Here is a 14,335-nt window from a genome sequence, read left to right as displayed (position 1 = left end):
TACTTATATTTCACTCCAAGGCTGTAAGACTTAAACACTAATACTCAGGCTGGGGAGATGGCTCAGTGGTTAAAGGCGCTTACTTGCAAAGCCTGACAGCTCAGGTTCCACTCCCCAGTATCCATGTAAATAAAATCCAATGCACAAAGCGGTACATGTGTCTGGAGGTTGTTTGCAGCGGTAGGAGGCCCTGGAGCACCTATTCTCATTCTCCCTCTTTCTCTCTTTCCTTGTGAATATAAACATAGTTCACAAACTTATAAAAAGGACTAATATTCTTCCCACCAATTAAAATTGTAAAACAAACAATCATACAATTTAGTTTTTCCTAGTGCCATATAATCATATAAATTTTCCTCTGATTTACAAATCTAAAGTTAACAATTAAAGCCTGTGTCTTCTTTTTTGGGTACTTTTTTTTTTTTAGTTAGGGTCTACTCTTAATCCAGGCTGACCTAGAACTCACTCTGTAGCCTCAAACTGGCCTCAAACTCCTGGTGATCTTCCTTCCTCAACTTTCCAAGAGCTGGGATTAAAGGTGTGTTTTGAATGGATTTTTAAGTTAAATTAACAAACAGTTGTCACTAAAGAGTCCTACCAATAAACTGAATCCAAAGACCTAATTATGCAGCTCATGATATACAGCAAAGGGAGAATTACATGAGATTCTCTGAGAATCTCAACAGTTTTGGCTTAATGATCCAACAGCAGCTTCTGGATCCCTCCTGATCCTCCTATTGCCATAACCCAGGGACACATCATCAGGAGCACAGAGAACACTCTCCCCAGTCTACGGGTAGAAAGCGTCAGCTGCTGCTTCTGTCTTTCGTTACACTGCAGGTACTGTTCACGAGTGATGCCACGCAGAAGAGAAACACTGTGCACTAGCTTTCCTAAACCGTGTCTCTCTACAGAGAAGAGTTAAGTTGCTGAGACGTAGTGTCAACATCTGTCAGAGTTCTCCACACTTTCTTCAGGTCAAAGGAAATGATACGAGGTATTATCCTTGGGAACATATAAATGGGGAGTTGTTTCTTCATTCCAGGGGCTGTATCTCTGAAACCAAACTGTCTTTCTAGAGAATGAAAGTAGGCCTCCAGAGTTCCGAAGGTCTTTGAGAAACCACCTGTTATCCTGAAGGGGCTACAAGGGGCAAACACAATGCTCAGTCTGAACAAGGAAATTACCCAGATCTCTTTCTGCGGCATAAAAAACACCAATAAGAATCTTGAAAGTTACCAATTTGGAGACATCAACTGCATACGTGAATTTTCAAATTTGACCAACATAGGTAACAGAGGATAAAGGTAATTTGTAACAGTATCAAAATGTCCGAGCTTTGGCTGGGGTGGCTAGGGAAAAGAGTGTCTAGAGAGAGAAGTGTCTAAATTTAGAGTTATGCAGTAACTCCTCTGCCAGCTGAGGGTGGCACAGCAACTTAAAGTGAGGGCTGGCGGTCCACAGGGAGACAACTTGCCTGCCTAACATTATGAGCCATGAGTCCCATTTCCAGCACCCACTAAAAAAGAGGGAGAGAGAACAAAAAAGAAAACAGGGAGTGACATTAAGTGATCCAGGCATCAGCAAGGAAGCATCCTAAAGACTCTTTTCAATAATCACACATTTAAAGACTGTAAGTCCACACATGCCGGCCCAGCCTGTCAGGGGCGGCCACAAAGCATCGTCTTCTTTGGTGACTTCACTGTCATCGATAATTCTCTTCAGTTCTTCCATTACACTCTTGTGGACATATGCCTGAAAATCAATTACAGGAACGTTTTAGACTGCCCGTCTATGCCTGCACAGCTCAGCAAGCAATGATAAACACAAGTCCTGAGCATTTGCATAGACTATCACAGAACATTCCAATTCCAATTCTGATTCTAAAAGTTCAGAATGAGAATATTCCCCCTTCTTACAAATGCTTCCCCCCGCCCCCCGAGGTAGGGTCTCACTCTGGCTCAGGCTGACCTGGAATTCAGTATGTAGTCTCAGGGTGGCCTCGAACTCATGGTGATCCTCCTACCTCTGCCTCCCGAGTGCTGAGATTAAAGGTGTGCGCCACCACGCCCGGTGCTATTTTTCTTTCCTTTCTTGCCTTTTAACATATTTTCCCCTCCTCCTGTTACTGACCCTGTTAAACCATGTACTCCACTTCTAAGATGTGGGGGCTCAAGACCCTACACAGTTAGTGGAAATACACCAGACGCAGAAGGTGAACTGAGACAGATGAGTTCACGTCAGTGAGGATTCTCAGCTCTTCCTCACCCTTAACCCTTGAGCCTTTCATTTTAACACCAGACTATGACTGTTATAGTTTTTATCAATTAGTCTTACAGGAACAGATTAAAAAGACAAAATTAACTATACAATGAATTAAATGATACATGCAAATACGGATTGTAATCATTCAGATTACATCTTTTAATATTTCTATTTATTTGCAAGGAGAGAGAGAGAAAGCGAGGGAAGGAAGGAGGGAAAATAGGCATGCCAGGGCCTCTTACTGCTGTATGCAAATTCCAGAAGCATGTGTCACTTTGTGCATCTGGCTTTGCAAGCAAGCACTTTAAGCACTAAAGCCATCTCTCCAGCCCCCAGACTGCTTCTCTTAATGATGCTACAATCATATCTACCTGAAATAGAAGCTTTGCCATCTACAAACAGGTTTCTTCCTTAAACAGGCTCAGATGAATTTCAGTAAGTTCAATACAGACTTGACGATAATGAACAAACTCTGAAGACTCAGAGGTCTAAGAACTCACCTCTTTTCTGATCATGACGTTATTAAATTTTTTTTTGTTTATTTTTATTTATTTATTTGAGAGTGACAGAGAGAGAAAGAGGCAGGTAGAGAGAGACAGAGAATGGGCGCGCCAGGGCTTCCAGCCACTGCAAACAAACTCCAGATGCGTGCACCCCCTTGTGCATCTGGCTAACGTGGGTCCTGGGGAATCGAGCCTTGAACCGGGGTCCTTAGGCTTCACAGGCAAGCGCTTAACCACTAAGTCATCTCTCCAGCCCATGACGTCATTTTTATAATTGCTTTTGTTGGCATACCTAAGCTTTCCTATGGGGAAGAGAAAAACAAATACAATCTATAACCAAACAACCTGTCTTTAGAAAACAAAAACAACAAAAAAATGCAGTGAGCAATTTTTTAAAATTTTTTTTGTTCATTTTTTATTTATTTATTTGAGAGTGACAGACATAGAGAGAAAGACAGATGGAGGGAGAGAGAGAGAATGGGCGCGCCAGGGCTTCCAACCACTGCAAACGAATTCCAGACGCATGCGCCCCCTTGTGCATCTGGCTAACGTGGGACCTGGGGAACCGAGCCTCGAACCGGGGTCCTTAGGCTTCACAGGCAAGCGCTTAACCGCTAAGCCATCTCTCCAGCCCTGCAGTGAGCAATTTTGAAGGTAATGAGGTAACGACCATTTCATACAACACTTCTAAAACATTTCCTTTTCCTTGTGTAAGAGCAATGCTACCCACTCAGATAATATTTGCTAATATGTTGGCTGAAGCTGAGCCAGAAGTTTGAAATATCACCATATAAGAGGTGGGCTTGAAGGCTATTAAGCTGCGCCATGAACTAAAAGGGATTCTGAAAAAGAAACTCATATTTCTCTTCAAGCCTGAATATACGTGTTGGTGTCAAACGCTGTATTCAGAACGTCTCATCAAATCTCTAAGATAATTTTAAAAAACAGTTTTTACTTTCTCAACTTTGCCAAAGGTCAGAAAACAGAGAAAGTAACTTGCCCTGGGTCATACAAGATTCAGGTCTAGACTTACTCCAATACTCCTGTGTCTCCACCACTACACCAAAATGATTTTTTCTTTCTTTCCTTCACATGAAGATGTGTATTATGACGATGGTATTCTTTCAGAATTATTACTAGGCAGTATACACACCAGTCTAGTTGAATGACATCAATCTATCATGACTTATGAACTCCGTGGAGCGCACTTTCCCTCAGGGCTATGTAGTCAGGGGTCCACATACAGCTGTCACATACTTCTCATCCTCTAAAATGACGTGGCCCTGGTGAGGTGTGCCCTTTGCAAACTATAGGCTTTGTGATTATTTCCCATGTAAGTGGAATGATGGGGTGTCAGGTGTGTGTATGAGAGTGGCTTTGCATGGAATATGCATGAGAGAATTGGGAGTCTTAATTTGTGTGACTAAGATAGGGCAAGTTGAATGGTATTTGCAGGCAAGGGGACTGAAAATGGAACTGTAAAAGAAAAAAGCAACTTCAGTAAGTTGGGCCCATGAACAGAGTTTAGAGGAGACCCAGAGAGAACGAGAGTGAGGGTTTAGTTAGGGTTTCTAAATGTTTGTGGGACTAGTCACCTGACTTCTTCCTAAAATGCTTGATACATTTTCAACACGCGATTCTCTGCCACTTTTCACTCTCTCAGAGACCCTTGTCCAAACCATGAATACAGCACTTAACCACCACACTGCTTGACAGTTAGTGGTACATGTCTATGTCTCCCATCAAGACTAACTGCTTGCAGGAGGTTAAATCTCATTCATTACTGTACTTCCTTCAACTGCGGTTCTTAAATAGCGTCCAGCAGCTGAACTGCCCTTGTTGCAGGCAGGAGACTCTCAGATATCCAGTAACGTGCTCTAGAGGATCGGGGCTGTCGGAAGACAGCGTCCTGGCACACTACATAGAGGGTGGCTTCACACGGTCCTCTGGTCATGGCTCTCATCTGCTGTTTCTTTGCCCCAGTGTTTGAGGGGGGGGGGGGGAAAAAAGTTCTTTTTCCAGGCTTCTGTCAAGTATCTCAAGTTTCGCTGCCTCCCTCCGGGAGGGGAAACTTCCCATCAGCATTTTTTTGTGTTTGCTTATGATGCATCCTATGTTGGGGACTGTGTTACAGCATCCAGACACATGAGAGTCATGTCAGATATGGGGCCCTGTGCTACAAAACAGCCTTTAACACACACACACACACACACACACACACACACACACACACACACACACACACAGAGAGAGAGAGGGGGGGGAGGAAGGGAGAGAGGGAGGGAGAGAAGAGAAAGAGAGGGGGGGACAGAGGAAGAGAGGAGAGGGACGGAGGGGCAACTTCCCATCAACATCTTTTTAATTTTATTTGAGTGAGAGAGAGAGAGAAAGAAAGAGGCAGATACAGAGAATGAGAAAGAAAACGGGCGCGCCAGGGCCTCCAGCCACTGCCAACCAACTCCAGATGCGTGCGCCCCCTTGTGCATCTGGCTAACGTGGGACCTGGGGAACCGAGCCTCGAACCGGGGTCCTTAGGCTTCACAGGCAAGCGCTTAACCGCTAAGCCATCTCTCCAGCCCCCATCAGCATTTTTTTTTGTTTGTTTACGACGCATCCTATGTTGGGGGACTGTGTTACAGCATCCAGGCACATGAGAGTCATGTCAGATATGGGGGCCCTGTGCTACAAAACAGCCTTTACCGGGGGTGGGGGGGGGGAAGAGAGAGGGAGGGAGAGAGGGAGAGAGAGAGAGGGAGGGACAGAAGGAGGGAGGAAGGGAGGGGGAGCCAGAAGACCACACAGACTCCGAGCACGCCCTGGGGCCAGCGGGCGCAGAGGGAGGAGGGTCCTGGAGGTGCTGCAGCGTCGGGTGACCACCGACGCGGCTTTTGACGTCTCTGCCGGAAAGCTGGTCTGCGGGTGGCGGGGGGTGGGAGGAGGAGGCAGCATCTGCTTTTCCGATTTACTTCACAGCACCGACTCTTTCACAGCGGGCCTCCCTCAGGCCAGACCCGGGCCCGGGCCGCGCGAGCGCCGGGCAGGGGGCGCGAGCTCGAGGCCCGCTCCCGCCCCGGCCCGCCCCGCGGGGCTCACCAGAAACTCGTGTCCGAACTTGCCCTTGTGCCCCACGTGGTAGCGCAGGTAGAAATCAGTGGCCAGAGACATTTTTGTTTTTATTTTTCGGCCAGCAGGAATCCCGCCCGGAGGTTGGGGGGGGCGCGCTCGCCGCGGCGCAGGGCAGTGACGTCACGGACACGACGCAGGCAGTGACGTCACGGCCACGGCGCAGCGGCGTGACGTCACGGCGCGGGGAAACGCGTCATCCCGGCGCGCCCGTCCCCTGGAGCCTCGGTGGGAGGAAGGGAGCCCGGGGCCCTTGGACGGGCTCCAGTGAGGCCTCAGCTTCAGTAAGCCCACTCTTTTATTTTTAGTGATTTCTTTTTTAATTTTTAAAAATGTTCACACAAAGTAACAGGTTCCACGATGGCACTGTCATACGTACTTTTAGATCTTCTTCCCACCCGTGCACCCTTCTGTTCCCCCAAAGCCCTCGCGTCACGTGATTGCCCTCCGCATACACCGCTTTTTAAAAACTTTATTTTCATTTGAGAGCGAATGAACACGCCAGGGCCTTCAGTCACTGCAAATGGACTCCAGATGCATGATCTAGCTTGCGTGGGTCCTGGGGAATCGAACCTGGGTCCTTTGGCTTTGTAGGCAAACAACCAAACCATCTCTCCAGCCCTCTCCTCATCCCCTTTCTTTATAGGTTCTATCACTGACCCTCTTGTAGGGTCTTCCTCGCTCCTACACTAAGAAAAAGTAAATGGAAATTAGAAGCTAGGAGCCGAATGTGAAAGGGAATATGCGGTATCAGAGAGTCTGGTTGTCTCACTTCATTTTCAGAGTCATCAGTTTTCCTACAAATTTTGCCTTAGTAGTTTCAAAGTATAAATAGCATTCTTTTTTTTTTTAGTGGGCTTAAAATTCACTTTTACTTTCTGGTGGTATCTTGTGAGGTTGGTGTGACATGTCATGAATTTAGAATGAAGGTTTTCAAGGGCTGGAGAGATGGCTTAGCGGTTAAGCGCTTGCCTGTGAAGCCTAAGGACCCCGGTTCGAGGCTCGGTTCCCCAGGTCCCACGTTAGCCAGATGCACAAGGGGGCGCACGCGTCTGGAGTTCGTTTGCAGAGGCTGGAAGCCCTGGCGCGCCCATTCTCTCTCTCTCCCTCTGTCTTTCTGTGTCTGTCACTCTCAAATAAATAAATAAAATTTAGAATGAAGGTTTTCAAACAGTTTTGAGTCTCTGTATATCAGATTTTACTGTATATTGTAAGGTGGACATGGCCTTATTTTCCTGAAATTAGTGACGTAAAGGTATGGTCTAGTGGCACACACGGAATATATCCTGTTTGCCCCACTTGACTGACTCCACTGGAGGCTTTAGATGGTGGTAGGTAGGTGCCTACCAGCTAAAAGCCTTGACTAGTAAACACAGAAGAAATAGACCAGATTTGACATTTGAAAATCATGTGTGACTGAAAAGTCCTGATAGTTATGCTATAAAAATATTTTTAAATATTTATTTGCACACAGAAACAGAGAGAGAGAGAGGGAGAAACAGAGAGAGAGGGTGTGTCAGAGCCTCCAGCCACTGCAAGCAAACTCCAGATGCACATGCCACTTTGTGCATCTGCCTTTATGTGGGTACTGGGAAATCCAGGTCGTTAGGCTTTGGAGGAAAACGCCTTAACTGCTGAGCCATCTCTCCAGCCCTAAAGGCGCTTTTAATAATATTATTTTTTAGTAATTTTCAAGAGTTTTAAAGTTTTTGAGTCACTTCATTCAGTTAGTTGCTAATGGCCTGTGGAGTATGGGCCATTTGAGATTAAATAATGTTCAGGCCACATTTCTTGTCAGATAGTATTAAAATCAGGGAATGGGAGATCACCCCAGTGTGACATGATCTTGAAAAGCAGGAAACAGTGTGAACTTTTCCACAGCCTACTTTTGTCTCCATTCTGTTGCCAAAGTCCAGAATAATCTTGTCTGATGACTGGCAGCCTTTAGTAGTAATCATTAAACAAGGAATTCAGTACCCCCAGCATCATGACCTAACCTTAGATAAGTCATTATCTCTATGTCACTTTGATCATCAACTCAGTATACAGTAACAAGTTTGCCAAACACAGAACTGAAAAGATGAAATAAGATAATGTATATATGATAAGCTTTGAACTTTACATGAGTTTTAACAAACATTTTGTATGTGCTGGAAATACTTGATCTCTAGTAATAAAACAATAGACCCATTTGAACTTGTAGACTAGAAAAGAAAGCAAATATGTAAGACACACAACACAGGGGAGTGACTGGTATAGTAAAGAATATAGAGATAACTAAAGCACGCTATTGAAGTACAAAGAGGGAGGCAATCCCAGTAACTGCCGGCTCCATATTTGGGCCTAATTATTCATATCTCTCGTTATTGAAGATGGAATTTGGGATGTGTAAAAAGGAAAGCAATAAAGAAAACTTATGAAGGGAAGTGTTATTAGAGTAAGGCTTTAGTGGTAAGTTCTGTGAACAAACGCAGCAACATGGGAACGTACCCCAGTCAAAGGATGCCCTAAATTATGGCACAGTGGTGTTAAAGCATATATTTGAGGAGGGCCAAACATGTACCAGTTCTTCACCAGAAATGAATAACTAGCATGTAAAGTTCATGGAAGTGGAATAAACAAAAAGGCAGGTTGAGAAAGGTTATTGTAGGTTCATCTTAAGAGTTATGTGATATATATAATAAAATGCACTTGATCCCATGGTTAGGTATTGGGCTGCTAGTTTGGAAAATACCTCAGAAACAAAGTATCATGCCTCACCACACGGATGGCTTTCCATTCCACTTTGCTCATGATTGTGAAGTTTCCCGCAATGTGCTCTTTTTCCACTTTAAACCTAAAAAGCCTAAAGTGTCTCTGAAGATAGCAATCATCATCCATTTCACTGCAATCTACGGAAAACGTCACTCAGCATGTTTTCATCATCTAATGTATTCCCTCCATGGGCCTCTCTCTTCTTGCTTACCTAAATACACCTGGAGATATAAAAATTTAAGTGATGCAAACATATGTAGAATGCATCAAGTGCTAAGATCCTTGTAAGTAGTCTCAGTACTGTCTTGGTCTTCTAAAAATACGTACATGAGTTCAGGCTTATTATCTAGAACCTTACCTATTTTTTTTAAATTTTTTTTATTTATTTATTTGAGAGCGACAGACACAGAGAGAAAGACAGACAGAGAGAAGGACAGATAGAGGGAGAGAGAGAGAATGGGCGCGCCAGGGCTTCCAGCCTCTGCAAACGAACTCCAGACGTGTGCGCCCCCTTGTGCATCTGGCTAACATGGGACCTGGGGAACTGAGCCTTGAACCGGGGTCCTTAGGCTTCACAGGCAAGCGTTTAACCGCTAAGCCATCTCTCCAGCCCAAACCTTACCTCTTTTTAAGATGAAATGTGAAATAGTATTTACATAATTCTTCATAGCTTTAGCACTGTGACATAAGTATACAACAGTAAAAACATATCTGTATGTTTTTTCAGATGGTATGTGGCAGTGATGTAGGGAAATGTTATGTTTGGGTCACTGAGTCCTTAAATTGTGATTAGTGTGATTAAGGAACTGATTTGTAATTTCAACTATTTTACACTAACATGTCAATAGCCTCATGTGGCTAGTGGCTATCCTGGGTTGGTTAACTCAACTGTGTGAAATGTGCTATGAACGTTTTTCAATCCCAGTTACTGGCAGGCTCCACATTTGGGCATAGTTACTCATATCTGGACGGATTACTTAGGCAAAGCAAAGCTTGATGCATTTACATGAATCTGAAGTAGTGGTCCTGCTTTGTTGACACAGGGGTCAGCTTTAAAGCACCTTGTGAAACAGCTTTGAGGTAGTGAACAACATGAGGCTTGATGATGTATTCAAATGTACCGTGTGTGTTAATAAAACAATCAGTTTTTCGCAAAAGTGCTTTATTTCTTTCAAGTTCATGATGCTGAATCAAGTTAGGAAATTCTAGTCAGACATGATTCTTTTGTATAGTGTTTAATCTTTATATGATCTGCTGACGATTCTACAGCGAAAATTCCCTCCCCTTGAGCTCTTTTCTGTCTCTTCAGTGAACCTGCCTTTTTTTTAATTTATTTTTTTATTTTTTCACTTCTTGTTTCAAATGGTTGTCTCATTTCAACTTTGTTTTTAGGAACTCATTTAAGAGTACTATAATAAACATTAGAGACAGTCTTGTGATTTTATTTTTTATAAGCAATTTGGTTACTTTTAAAAATTTACTAAGCAAAAATGGTCAGAGCTATCTTATTCAGGAAAATGAATCTGAGTAGTAAGTCTAAATCAACATATGAAAGTGAGTAAATAAAAACAAAACCAGGAAATCTGAGAAAAAGTCTCATTGGAGTAGATGGTATCACAGAGCTGGGGAAGGAGCATGAGAGAGTCCAGAGGCGATCCAATGCTTAGACCATTCAGTTTTCCCATCCTGTCCACCTGGCTCACTCTCTCTCTCCGCCCCCCCCCATATTCTTTACCACTCAGAGTCACCTCAGTAGGCCAGCTCAGCCTCACTCTGCTCTTGCCCTTTAGAGCTCTCTTTTCTTTTCTTGTTCCTCTCCTTATACTTTTACTTTTGACCCTCTCCCAAAGAACGTAGTCTTGTTTGGTTTTCATGCTCTCTGTGCCTCAGCCACCTGAGAGGCAGGACCATTCTGTGGCATTAAATAGCACATATTTACTTTAAAAAATTCTTTCTTCAATCTACCTATAGCCAAAATTGTATCCCCCCATTTTTGCCTCTTCAGTTCACACTTCAATTTATATTTCCTTTCTCTACTGCTTCTGTATCTTCCAAATACTAATAACTTTTTTCATACTGAGTTTTGTTCTTTCTTTTTCTTTCCACTCACACTCATAACAACTAACATGCTAGTCCACACAGTACTATCAATGCTCCTTCACTCCATAAAATGTTTTCTGCTTAAGGGATGATTGTTTTACAGTTGACTAGTGCTCTATAGAAATAAATTTTAAACACCGAGCATATGCCCTGACAAGTAACCTCCCGCCCATGCTCATGCAAGCAACCCTGAATAAACTCAGTGGGTCTCACAAATACAAAACAAATAATAAAAAGGCAGCAGGGCTGGAGAGATTGCCTAGTGGTTAAGGTGCTTACCTACAAAGCCTAAGGACCCATGTTCAACTCTCCATCTCCCACATAAGCCAGACTCACAAAGTGACACAAGTGTGCAAGATCGCACGTGCACACAGGTGACATATGCATCTGGAGCTCAAATGCAGTGGCTGGAGGCCCTGGTGCACTGATTCTCTCCCCCTCCCCCCCCCCACCACTCTCTTTCTCTCACATAAAAAAAGGCCAGTCTGTTGAGCTTGCCTCAGAAAAAAAAAAAAAAAAAGGCATCAAAGTAGAAAAGGGATTGGTTGGGAGGAAGAAGGAGTTCAAAATGGAAGGGGAAAGAAAGGTAATGGGATATGATTATGATCAAACTAAATTATATATGTACATAAAAATTATCAGTAAATAAAATTTTAAGTCTAAAACAATTCGGATGTACAACTCAGCACAAAACTAAAAGTAACATGAAAAATGAAGACAACATGTTTCCTCCAATATCTACCAATCCCAGATTAATGGTCCTGAATGAGAAAATTAGATGAAATCCTAGAAAAAGAATTGGAACAAATGACAATCATATTCAAAGAAAAAAAAGAGGATGTGAATTAATTCTAAAAGAACACAAACATCTAAATGAAATGAGGAATTAAAGTCAGGATATGAAATTTTTTTCTATAAAGTAATTGCAAACCAAAATTAAGAACACATTAAAAAGATCATTCAGGCAGGGGAGATGGCTCAGGGGATAAAGGCACTGGCTTATGAAGCCTGGCAGCCCATGTTCAATTCTCTAGTACCCATGTAAAGCCAGATGCACAAAGTGGCACATACATCTGAAGATCCTTTGCTTTATCAAGAGGCCCTGCTGTGTAGATCCTCTCCTCTCCTCTCCTCTCCTCTCCTCTCCTCTCCTCTCCTCTCCTCTCCTCTCCTCTCCTCTCCTCTCCTCTCCTCTCCTCTCCTCTCCTCTCCTCTCCTCTCCTCTCCTCTCCTCTCCTCTCCTCTCCTCTCCTCTCCTCTCCTCTCCTCTCCTCTCCTCTCCTCTCCTCTCCTCTCCTCTCCTCTCCTCTCCTCTCCTCTCCTCTCCTCTCCTCTCCTCTCCTCTCCTCTCCTCTCCTCTCCTCTCCCTCCCTTTCCCTCTTCCTACAAATAAACATAAATTTTTTGGTTTTTTGGGTTTTCGAGGTAGAGTCTTACTCTAACCCAGGCTGACCTGGAATTCACTACGGAGTCTCAGGGTGGCCTTGAACTCACAGCAATCCTCCTACCTCTGCCTCCCGAGTGCTAGGATTAAAGGTGTGCACCACCATGCCTGGCTAAAGTGTTTTTCTTAAAAGAATCATTTAACCTGATCAAGTGAACTTCATTCCAGAGATTCATGGATGGTTCAACAAACTTAAGGCAATAAATGTAAGTGGTCAAAGTGCTAAAATGCTGAGCGCTCAGCTAAATTGAACATCTATAGTATTCTTTTCAATGCTCAAAGAAGATTGCAGAAGAGGATTGGAAGGATAGTAAGATCCAAAAGATGGGGAGGAATGCTGTAAAATGTCATCTTCTGGGCGTGACATGGTCTTTGCACTCATGAACGTACAGTGGCCGTGATGACATTGACAAGACCTGCCCACATTCCATCATACGCACTGGGGGTGGAGTTGAGGCCCACTCCTCTGAGGAATTATTGGCAGTTAATGGCAGTTGAATGAGGAGATTTTTTCCCCCAGTGGTATTACTACTATTGGCAAGCTGCTTACGCTCCTGTAAATCCCCAGCCATGCTGGCACAAGCAACCCCAACTAAACTCTGTGTCACAGAAAACCAACAAGGGAAGTAGGGGGAGACGCAAAAGAAGTGTGGAGGGGAGAGTAATGGAGGTGAATATGATCAGAATGTCTTATGTACATATATGAAGTTGTCAAAGGATAAAAACATTAAACAGGGCTGGAGAGATGGCTTAGCAGTTAAGATGCTTGCCTACAAAGCCAAAAGGACCCAGGCTCAGTTCCCCAGGACCCACGTAAGCCAGAGGCATAAGGTGGCACATGTGTTTGGAGCTCATTTGCAATGTCTGGAGGCCCTGGTGTGCCCATTCTCTCTCTTGTTCTCTCTGCCTCTCTCAAATAAGTAAATTAAAATTAAAATATTTTAAAAAGAACATTTAAGTAAACAGAAAAGCCAGAATGAGGTAGTCTTACCATTTTTTACTCCATCCACCCATTTTTCTCTCTTTTTTTAATCCATTATAAATAGAACTCCCTATGGATTTGAGCCACTTTTTTTTAACCACTTATTCACCATCATGGAGAGATACCTCACTCGCTGTCTGGTACAGCAAGCTTTAACAGTCATTTTTTTTAAAAAAAAATTCAAATAATTTAAAACTTCAAATTTAAATTAACTCTATAAGGCAGCAGTGGGATTCTATACTATTACCATTGTGTTTGAAGCCATTCTACCTCTCTTTTTTTTTTTTCTATAGCCACTTAATTCCCATTTATGTCCTAACTACTCCGTGGGATTGTCACAGGAGCAAGAACTGTGCTTCATAGAGCCGACTCATGATAACATCCAGGTTCTGGCAACGGCCAGACATCTTTCCTACAGAGCCTCATGTGTCCTTTCCAAGGTACCTGAATGTTCTTTAAATTCACAGATCAGCATGTTCAACAGAATTGCCCTCGTTGCAATATTATCAAGATTTTGAAACAACAGTGAATTACTGTCATCACTCAAACGTCGCACCATCGTTGGGATGTAGCTCAGCAGCACAGCACTTGTCTACTGTGTATGAGAGGTTCAGTCCCAGTGCTGGGGGGCAGAAAAGCATGTAGTGATTTGATAATTTTAGTCACGTGGTACTTGTACCAAACCATCATCTTTAGGTAAGCCCTATCCTGCACTGTCACAGGCCAGGGTTCTCTTCTTACTACATTATATTTTTACTTAAAATGTATAAGGAAAAAGCCAGGTGTGGTGGCGCACGCCTTTAATCCCGTCACTCGGGAGGCAGAGGTAGGAGGATCGCCATGAGTTTGAGGCCACCCTGAGACTCCATAGTGAATTCCAGGTCAGCCTGGGCCAGAGTGAGACCCTACCTCAAAAAAACAGAAACAATGTATTAGGGCTGGAGAGACTGCTTAGTGGTTAAGGCATTTGCCTTAATAGGACCTTGGTTCTATTCCCCAGGACCCACATAAGCCAGATGCTCAAGGTGGTGCATGCATCTGGAGTTCGTTTGCAGTGGCTGGAATCTCTGGGACACACATTCTATCTCCCTCTCCCTCTTTCTCTCTCTTAAATAAATAAAAATAAAAATATTTCAATTAAAAAACATATTTAAAAGTTCTGGG

The 14,335-nt window shown here is 43.5% G+C and overlaps 1 protein-coding gene across 4 annotated transcripts in view; it reads right to left on the bottom strand.

Annotated features, from left to right (window-relative positions):
• Positions 1-5,985, bottom strand: part of LOC101613761 (killer cell lectin-like receptor 2) — a 33,627-nt gene extending 27,642 nt beyond the window's left edge. For 2 of the 4 annotated variants that reach the window (XM_045139768.1, XM_045139771.1), the window contains exons 1-2: positions 5,862-5,985; positions 1,621-1,755 (exon numbers count right to left, since the gene is read on the bottom strand). The gene's annotated coding sequence lies outside the window, so the exon portion shown is untranslated. Of the gene's footprint in view, positions 1-83; positions 106-1,620; positions 1,756-5,861 lie in introns of those variants that run through there. The other 2 variants (XM_045139769.1, XM_045139770.1) reach the window with 2 other exon arrangements.
• Positions 5,986-14,335: the final 8,350 nt, after the last annotated feature.

Source organism: Jaculus jaculus, chromosome 23, assembly GCF_020740685.1.
Source record: "Jaculus jaculus isolate mJacJac1 chromosome 23, mJacJac1.mat.Y.cur, whole genome shotgun sequence".
NCBI lineage: Eukaryota > Metazoa > Chordata > Mammalia > Rodentia > Dipodidae > Jaculus > Jaculus jaculus.
This window is presented reverse-complemented; position numbering and strand designations above follow the sequence as displayed.